General features: G+C 43.1%; 1 long non-coding RNA gene across 1 annotated transcript; it reads right to left on the bottom strand.

Moving 5' to 3' along the window:
• LOC123089414 (uncharacterized) lies at window positions 1-701 on the bottom strand. Its single transcript, XR_006442284.1, has 3 exons — window positions 629-701; window positions 484-552; window positions 1-56 (listed from the first exon to the last, which is right to left on the bottom strand). It is a non-coding gene; the product is annotated as an uncharacterized lncRNA (long non-coding RNA).
• Window positions 702-9,951: the final 9,250 nt, after the last annotated feature.

The following is a 9,951-nucleotide window of genomic DNA, read 5'->3' as shown; positions in this document are numbered from 1 at the left end:
TCACCTGTGTTGTCATCAAGCACTCGCGTTCCAATATGAGATGAATTAGTGCCCCCCTACATAATATTATTTATTTAGAAAAACCAGGAGAGTTTATGAAGCAAACCAGAAAAGGCTTCTCAATTAAAAGTTGTAGTAAACCATGAGGTAGAAAATATAAATGATAATAAAACCAAATGGCCTTTTGTGAGTAAACCATCAACGCATCCATTTTGGATAGATTGCCAACAACGTTAGTCGTAATTTTAACTAAGAGAGGATGGTCAGGATAAACAACAAACATCTACCACAAATGGTGTTTTGAACAGATTTGGCCAAGATCTTAAGTATGATAAATTTAACTAAGTGAGAGTGACCAAAAATTGAGATCCTAGAAAAATAGAATGAATCATGGTGTAAGTTCACTTAAGTTGGGACTACATGTGCATGCCGGAATCAAGATGCACTCCCACAAACATATGGCAGGAATCAAGATGTACTTACATGTGGTTGGAAACTTTCTCCTTGGCGTAGCTCCTCTGGTAGTTCTTTTCCCATCTCCTTAAAAAGGGCCTATGAACAAGTATGCAACATTAGAATAGCTGGTTTGAACAATTAATCTCAAACATGTACACAAATTTGCAAGTACCAAGAAAAGTCTTCCATGCATATCCACTATCTTTTGAAGGTTCTCATTATGTCGCTTCAGTTCTTCATTTCCTTGAATAGTTCGCCGAAATGATGCTGAAGATAAGGGCCTCAGTTTCTTTTCTCTAGCTATTGAGATAACATCAGCCTTCTTAACTGTTCCATCCGCTATTGCTAGTCGCCCATGAGGAATGCCACCTGATGACTCATATAACATTTGCCCATCTAACTCTTGCTCCTTCCAATCATCAGGATGTGTGGCTCTAGCCAAATCACAGTAATCATCCTAGAACAATAGTAATTTTTACTTGTAAACATGCAAGGAGAACAAATAATTGGTGATAAGAAGACGAGCAAGAACATACGTGGTGTTTTTTGCCTTCCCGCTGAGGGTGGAACTGATGCCACCACTGCCATCCCAATTCTTTAATCCAGATTTCATTGCAGCATATGTATTTAGGGTGGTAGCCTTCTCAGGCCCATATTTCTGTGCCTACAAGACCAACTAAATGAAATACAAAATAACAAGAAACAATTTGCGAAAATATCATACAAGTGTGACATACCAGAATTTGTCGAGCCTCCACAAATGGCAGTGAACCTCCCCGATTTTGAGCAATATCTTCACTCTTGAAGCGAGATTCCTGCCCTCTCTTCCTTAAAGACTTGAACTCTTCTGAGCACCAATAAGCACAAGATGAGGCCATGCATGTTCCTTAAACCATGGTATTCTGCCTTCCAGGTATTGATCATATTCAAGTTCTCTTGAACATGCCAATGTGTCATCAAGCAGCTCTCCTTTCTTCTCATAGTAGAACTTCACAACATCCACACGAACTTGATATATCATGTCCCTCACTTTTTTCATTGCATAGTTGTCCAACACACGATCAACATCATCATCCACCTTGTCCGGGTCTTCACCATCTTTCACAAAACCTCAAACAAGTTTACAAATTTTCATGTCAAATATGCACACTAGTAGAAAAGGGGGCATTGGTCCAGGCCGGGTCAGCCCATTAGTCCCGGTTCATTCCAGAACCGGGACCAATGGTGGCATTGGACCCGGTTCGTGAGCCCCGGGGGCCGGTCGGGCCACATGGGCCATTGGTCCCGGTTCGTCTGGACCTTTTGGTCCTGGTTGGTGGGACGGACCGGGACCAATGGGCCTCGCTCCTGGCCCACCACCATTGGTCCCGGTTGGTGCCACGAACCGGGACCAAAGGCTTCCCTTTAGTCCCGGTTCATGCCACCAACCGGGACCAATTAGGTGCCTATATATACCCTTAGCGTAAGAGCAGAGCACACTGCTCTGTTTTTTCTGGCCACCGAGGGGGAGAGGGCTTGGTGGTGCTCTAGCTCACCTCCTATGCACACAAGGTGTTCGATGGAATGCCCGAGCCACACTACTTAAGCTTTCTCCTCTCCAAGCTCGACCTCCAAGCTCCATTTTCCTCAATATTTGTCTAGGTTTAGCGGTCCGTCACGCCCCGTACCCATCTTCACCGCTGTTGATCACCCGCGCCGACCTCATCGCCGGCACCACCGTGGTGAGCCTCTTGTTCTTATCTTCTTTCTGAAAGGAAAAATATTCTTACTTGTAGGTTTAGATAGATACTTGTATTATTTTCTTACTTTTATTATTGCATCTTATATAGTGCGACGGTTTTGGTATCCGCCCCCATCGGCCCTCGTCCTGTCTATGATTCGGATGTGGTATATATTATCTTTTCATAACTATTGGTTCATTTATTGTTTATGAAAATTATGCCGACCAACGTGACATAGATTTTATTTATCTAGGAGGTTGTTGAACCGGAAATTCTAACCGACCCTATTGTCGAGAGGTTAAATTTTGTTCAAGAAGAAAACAATTTCTTGAAGGAAAAAATAAGAAAAATTGAGGAGGAGAAGATGATATTGGAGTTGCATGTTGCGGATGTCGTCGATGATCACAAGATCAAGATGGATGCAATGCGCTTGAAGATTAGAAAGATTAGAAAATATGCCATTCATATCGAGGCTTTTGGTATCATTATACCGTTGGATCAGTTGTTACCTTGGTTGCGATTATGATCGCATTTTTTTCGCATTGAAATGTTTTACATAGTTTCAATGTATGGTTTAATTAATTTAGATACTCTGCAGAGCTTTATGTTGTTCTGTAATGATTTTCGCTTGAAGATGAGAACTATGTATGTACTTTGATTTTAATGTGATGATGAACTTCTATTAATTTGGTCACTTAGTTATCTATTCATGATGTTCTGTAACGATTTTTGACACACTTAATTATATATAATGCACGCAGATGAACAGGCAATGGATGTACAGTAACAGACACACCTCCGAGTACATTAAGGGCGTGCATGATTTTCTCGAAGTGGCTGAGGCAAACAAGCACAATGGTTTTATGTGTTGTCCATGCCCTATATGTGGGAATACGAAGTCTTACTCTGACCTGAAAATCCTTCACACCCACCTGCTATAATGTTTGGATGAGGCACGGAGAAATAGGGGTTATGATGGAAGACGGCGAAGAAGAAGAGTACAATGACAACTATGTGCCCCCTGAATACGGTGATGCTACTGAACATCAAGAGGAACAAGACGATGTGCATGATGATGCTGCAACGGGCGAAGCTGCTGAAGATCAAGAGGAACCAGACGATGTGCCCGATGATGATGATCTCCGTCGGGTCATTGTCGATGCAAGGACGCAATGCGAAAGTCAAAAGGAGAAGCTGAAGTTCGATCGCATGTTAGAGGATCATAAAAAAGGGTTGTACCCCAATTGCGAAGATGGCAACACAAAGCTCGGTACCGTACTGGAATTGCTGCAGTGGAAGGCAGAGAATGCCGTGCCAGACAAAGGATTTGAGAAGCTACTGAAAATATTGAAGAAGAAGCTTCCAAAGGATAACGAATTGCCCGACAGTACATATGCAGCAAAGAAGGTCATATGCCCTCTAGGATTGGAGGTGCAGAAGATACATGCATGCCCTAATGACTGCATCCTCTACCGCGGTGCGTACAAGGATCTGAGCGCATGCCCGGTATGCAGTGCATTACGGTATAAGATCAGACGAGATGACCCTGGTGATGTTGACGGCGACCCCCCTAGGAAGAGGGTTCCTGCGAAGGTTATGTGGTATGCTCCTATAATACCACGGTTGAAACGTTTGTTCAGAAATGGAGAGCATGCCAAGTTGATGCGATGGCACAGTGAGGACCGTAAGAAAGACAGAAGTTGAGAGCACCCGCTGACGGGTCACAGTGGAGAAAAATCGAGAGAAAGTACTGGGCTGAGTTTGCACGTGACCCAAGGAACGTATGGTTTGCTTTAAGCGCGGATGGCATTAATCCTTTCAGGGAGCAGAGCAGCAATCACAGCACCTGGCCCGTGACTCTATGTATGTATAACCTTCCTCCTTGGATGTGCATGAAGCGGAAGTTCATTATGATGCCAGTTCTCATCCAAGGCCCTAAGCAACCCGGCAACAACATTGATGTGTACCTAAGGCCATTAGTTGAAGAACTTTTACAACTGTGGAATGGAAACAGTGTACGTATGTGGGATGAGCACAAACAGGAGGAATTTGACCTAAAGGCGTTGCTATTCGTGACCATCAACGATTGGCCCGCTCTCAGTAACCTTTCAGGATAGACAAACAAGGGATACCACGCATGCACGCACTGTTTACTTGACACTGAAAGTATATACCTGGGAAGCTGCAGGAAGAATGTGTACCTGGGCCATCGTCGATTTCTTCCGACCAACCATCAATGTCGAAAGAAAGGCAAGCATTTCAAAGGCGAGGCAGATCACCGGAAGAAGCCCGCCATGCGTACCGGTGATCACGTACTTGCTATGGTCAATGATTTACATGTAATCTTTGGAAAGGGTCCCGACGCACTAGCTGTTCCGAATGATGCTGGGGGACACGCACCCATGTGGAAGAAGAAATCTATATTTTGGGACCTACCCTACTGGAAAGACCTAGAGGTCCGCTCTTCAATTGACGTGATGCACGTGACGAAGAACCTTTGCGCGAACCTGCTAGGCTTCTTGGGCGTGTATGGAAAGACAAAAGATACAGCTGAAGCACGGGAGGATCTGCAACATTTGCACGAAAAAGACGGCATGCCTCCAAAGTAGTATGAAGGTCCTGCCAGCTATGCTCTTACCAAAGAAGAGAAGGAAATCTTCTTTGAATGCCTTCTTAGTATGAAGGTCCCGACTGGCTTCTCGTCGAATATAAAGGGAATAATAAATATGCCAGAGAAAAAGTTCCAGAACCTAAAGTCTCATGACTGCCACGTGATTATGACGCAACTGCTTCCGGTTGCATTGAGGGGGCTTCTCCCGGAAAACGTCCGATTAGCCATTGTGAAGCTATGTGCATTCCTCAATGCAATCTCTCAGAAGGTGATCGATCTAGAAATCATACCAAGGCTAAGGGATGATGTGGTGCAATGTCTTGTCAGTTTCGAGCTGGTGTTCCCACCATCCCTCTTCAATATCATGACGCACGTCCTAGTTCATCTAGTCGACGAGATTGTCATTTTGGGCCCCGTATTTCTACACAATATGTATCCCTTTGAGAGGTTCATGGGAGTCCTAAAGAAATATGTCCGTAACCGTGCTAGGCCAGAAGGAAGCATATCCAAGGGCCATCAAACAAAGGATGTCATCGGGTTTTGTGTTGACTTCATTCCTGGCCTTAAGAAGATAGGTCTCCCTAAATCACGGTATGAGGGGAGAATGACTGGAAAAGGCACGCTTGGAAGGGACTCAATAATATGCAGGGACGGATATTCTTGGTCTCAAGCACACTACACAGTTCTACAGAAGTCTACCTTGGTGACCCCGTATGTCGATGAACACAAGAACAGTCTGCGCTCCAAACACCCGGAGCGGTGCAACGGCTGGATTACATGTGAACACATCAGGACTTTCAGCAGTTGGTTGGAAACACGTCTCAGAGGTGACAACACTGTTTGTGATGAGATGTACTTGTTGTCTAGGGGACCATCTTCGACTGTCATGATTTGGAAAGGATACGAGATAAATGGGAATACATTTTACACGATTGACCAAGATCAAAAGAGCACCAACCAAAACAGCGGTGTCCGCTTTGATGCAACAACCGAGAGGGGAAAGGACACGTATTATGGTTACATAGTGGACATATGGGAACTTGACTACGGACATGATTTTAAGGTTCCTTTGTTTAAGTGCAAATGGGTCAATCTGTCAGGAGGCGGGGTACAGGTAGACCCACAGTACGGAATGACAACAGTGGATCTGAAAAATCTTGGGTACACTGACGAACTGTTCGTCCTAGCCAATGATGTAGCACAGGTTATCTATGTGAAGGACATGTCTACCAAACCGAGAAAAAGAAAAGATAAGGAATCGAATACATCATACGATGAGCCAAAGCACCACATAGTTCTTTCAGGAAAAAGGGACATCATGGGAGTGGAGGGCAAGACAGACATATCTGAAGATTATGAAAAGTTTCATGAAATTCCTCCCTTCAAAGTCAAGGCTGACCCCAACATCTTGATAGACGATGAAGATTATCCATGGTTACGGCGCAATAAGCAAGTGACACAAGCGAAGAAAAAGTGAAGACTTTCTCCCACAACTATTATGATGATACCATGCCAACTTTGTAACAGACGAGTATGATACCATTGTCCGTTTTGTACATGCACATGCTATGTGGGTGAAATTATGATACCATGCCAACTTTCAACTTTTTCAGAGTTCATTTGAAATGCTTTAATGTCTTATGGTTCGGCTCTCGTAATACCATTAATCCCGGTTCGCTCCTTGTCAACTATGTTCTCGCCAAGAACACTCTCAAGAGGGCAGCCACGTGGGCCATTGGTCCCGGTTCGTCTGGACCTTTTGGTCCCGGTTCCACGCACGAACCGGGACCAATGCGCCTCGCCCCTGGCCCATGACCATTAGTCCCGGGTTGGTCCTCGTTGCGCTCAGAGTTTAGTCCCACCTCGCCAACCTAATGGCGCTCACACCGGTTTATAAGCTCGTCCCTCTCTGCCTTGTTGAGCTCCACTCAAAGTGAAAATAGATGCCCCTATACAGGGAATTTGACCTAAATTCATAGTGAATTTCTCTGAAATTCATAGAAATTTATTATGAATTTAGGTTGAATTTTCTCTATAGGCGCATCTATGTTCATTTTTTAGTAAAGTTAATCATAAACTTGTGATTCACACAAATTTCAAAGAATTCAAATTTTAACTATTCAAATTTGAAAACTAATGGCACTAACAGAAAGTTTATAATTTTTCTAAAACTAATGGCACTAACAGAAAGTTTATAATTCTGCTGACCTAAAAGCAAAAAGAATTAAAAAATAAAGAAAAAAACAAAAGAAAATAAATAATACAGAAAACAATAAAAAAACTGGAAACAAAATAAAAATAGCAACAATAATTATTTTTTTGTAAGTAGAAACAAAATAAAATAAATAAAGCAACAAAGAAAACAAAAAAAAACAAAAAAAAGTGTTTTCAAATTTGAATACTAATGGCACTAACAGAAAGTTTATAATTTTTATAAAACTAAAAGCAAAAAAGAATTAAAAAGAATGCAAAAAACAAAAGAAAATAAATAATGCAGAAAACAAAACAAAAAAATTGGAAAAAAATAAATAGCAACAATAAGTATTTTGTTGTAAGTAGAAACAAAATAAAACAAATAAAGCAAGAAAGAAAAAAACAAAAAAAAGTGTTTTCACATTTGAAAACTAATGACACTAACAGAAAGTTTATAATTTTTCTAAAACTAAAAGCAAAAAGAATTAAAAAAATAAAGCATAAAACAAAAGAAAATAAATAATGCAGAAAACAAAACAAAAAAACTGGAAAAAAATAAAAATAGCAACAATAAGTAAAGAAAAAAACAAAAAAAATGCCTCCTACTCGGCCCCCACGGCCTGAATACGACTAGAAACCCTACCATGGGCCAGGATTCAGGCCCGCAGGAGGCCCAGTAGGCCCATAGGCAGATAAATGACTTTAGACTCGTAAGCCTGCATTTGAGAGGAGCTCGAAGTGGTCAGCGTAGCAGCGCTTATAAACCGCTGTCGAGCCCTCTCGGCTTGCGAGGTGGGACTAAACATCCCACCGCACCACGCCGCGCCAGTTCCAGCACAAGGCCATTGGTCCCAGTTGGTGGCACCAACCGGGACTAAAGGGGTGCATTGGTCCCGGTTGGTACCACGAACCGGGACCAAAGCCTTTGCTACATAAGCAACACTTGGGGAATTTTTAGATTTCCCTCGCCAGTTGCCCCCGACGACGCCGACGACCTCCTTGACGCCGCCAGGCTGCCCGTGCCGCCCGCTCCTCGTCGCCGTCGCCCCGCGCCCCTGCCTCATGCTGGCCGTCGCCGCCTGCTCCTCGTCACTGTCGCCCTGCCCCTGCCCCATCCCACCCCCGCGCGCCGGCGCCCTCGTCGCCCCCGCCGTCGCCTCGAGCTCCCCTGCTCGCGCGCGCCGCCCCGACGCCCCGAGCCCCTGCCATGTGCTCGTCGTTGCCGTCGCCCTGCCCCTGCCCCGTCTCACCCCCGCGCGCCGGCCCCGCTGTGAGCCGCCACCCTGGCTCTATTTTTTTATTAGTTTAATTTTTTTGTTCACATATATATATATATATATAATGTATATGTGTATGTATGTGGCTATATGTTTTTGTTCATATGTGGCTATATGTTTTTTATTTTTATTAGTTTAATTTTTTTGTTCATATGTGATATATGTATATGTGTATATGGCTATAATGTATATGTGTATGTGATGTATATGTGTATGTGTCTATAATGTATATGTGTATGTGGCTAGAATATGCTAAATATATACGTCAAAAATGTTTTTTTGTTCATAGAAAGTTTTTTGTTCATATATAGAAAGTTTTTATATATGACAATGGATATATATTCGATATTATGAGAAATGATGATCCATGGAAAAGGTTTATATATGCAAAAGTTACAATTTTAGAAAAGTTTTATATATCTAGCTAGGAAGGGAAGAAGAAGAAAAAGAATAATGAGAGGAAAAAGGAAATAAGAAGAGGAAAGAAAGAAGAAGAGGAGAGGAAGAAGAGGAGAAATAAATAAGAAGAAGAAAAAAGAAGAAAAGGAAGAGGAGAAGAAGAAAGGAATAGAGGAGAAGAAGAAAAAATAGAAATTATTTTTTCTTCTTCTCCTCTTTTTCTTCTTCTTTTTTTTCTTCGATCTTCTCCTCTATTCCTTTCTTCTTCTCCTCTATTCCTTTCTTCTTATCCTCTTTTTTCTGCTTCTTTTTTTCTTCGATCTTCTCCTCTGTTGTCGTTGATATACCCCCCCCCTCGGCCCTCTCGCTCGACCAAAACTCTCGAGGACACCCAAACCCTAGAGAAAAAACGATGTTGGTCTCCTACCCCCTCCCGCTGCGCCCCTACCCGACAAACTCTCTTGAGGCCACCCAAATTTACCAAGTTAAAAGAGCGTTGTCGTCGAGGCCACCCCAAACCCTTGAAGCGTTGTGTCGAGGCCACCCCAAACCCTTGAAGCATTATCTAGGCCACCCCAAACCCTAGAGAAGCGGCGTCGAGGCCACTAACATGATTCCTTATTGTGATTAGCTAGCTAGTTCTACGTTTGCAACTAATATATATCCATCTGTACCATGTTTGAATAATAATTGACATGTTGTAAATATTTGCAGAAACTATGGAGCACTCCCGAGACGAAGCAACAGAAGCGATGTTGGGGGAGATAATCACAGAAGGAAGTGATGTCATTGCGTCATTTTTCAACGACACCGTTGGTCAGGAAGGACTGGGTAAAGAAGAGGGCTATGTTTATGATGGATCCGGCCCATTAATGCCGATACAAGAAGAGGGCTATGTTCATGATGGCTCCGGTGACCCAATGGAGGTACAAGAAGGAGACCATGCTGACTGCTCCGGTGACCGAACCGAGTCCGGCCAGGTATATATATATTAGTTAAGCCCGTGCTGACTAGTTAATTGATGCATTCATTGTTTTGGTATATGTACACATATTAATTAACTCTCATCTTTCTTCCTTTTTCTAGCCCTCCGGATCGAGCACAACTTCGGTAAGGAGATCACAGCAATCGCGCGCTACGGCGAACCGATTGAACCCATCCAGAAAAAGAACGCATTTGTTGCTCAGTGCGGGGTTCTTGTTAGGGACAAGATCCCGATCAGCATCCACCAATGGTATAAGCCTAAGGAGGAAGACCCTCAGGTGTCTTATGTCAATGATATGCAGAAAGATGA

This window comes from Triticum aestivum, chromosome 4B (genome assembly GCF_018294505.1).
Source record: "Triticum aestivum cultivar Chinese Spring chromosome 4B, IWGSC CS RefSeq v2.1, whole genome shotgun sequence".
NCBI lineage: Eukaryota > Viridiplantae > Streptophyta > Magnoliopsida > Poales > Poaceae > Triticum > Triticum aestivum.
This window is presented reverse-complemented; position numbering and strand designations above follow the sequence as displayed.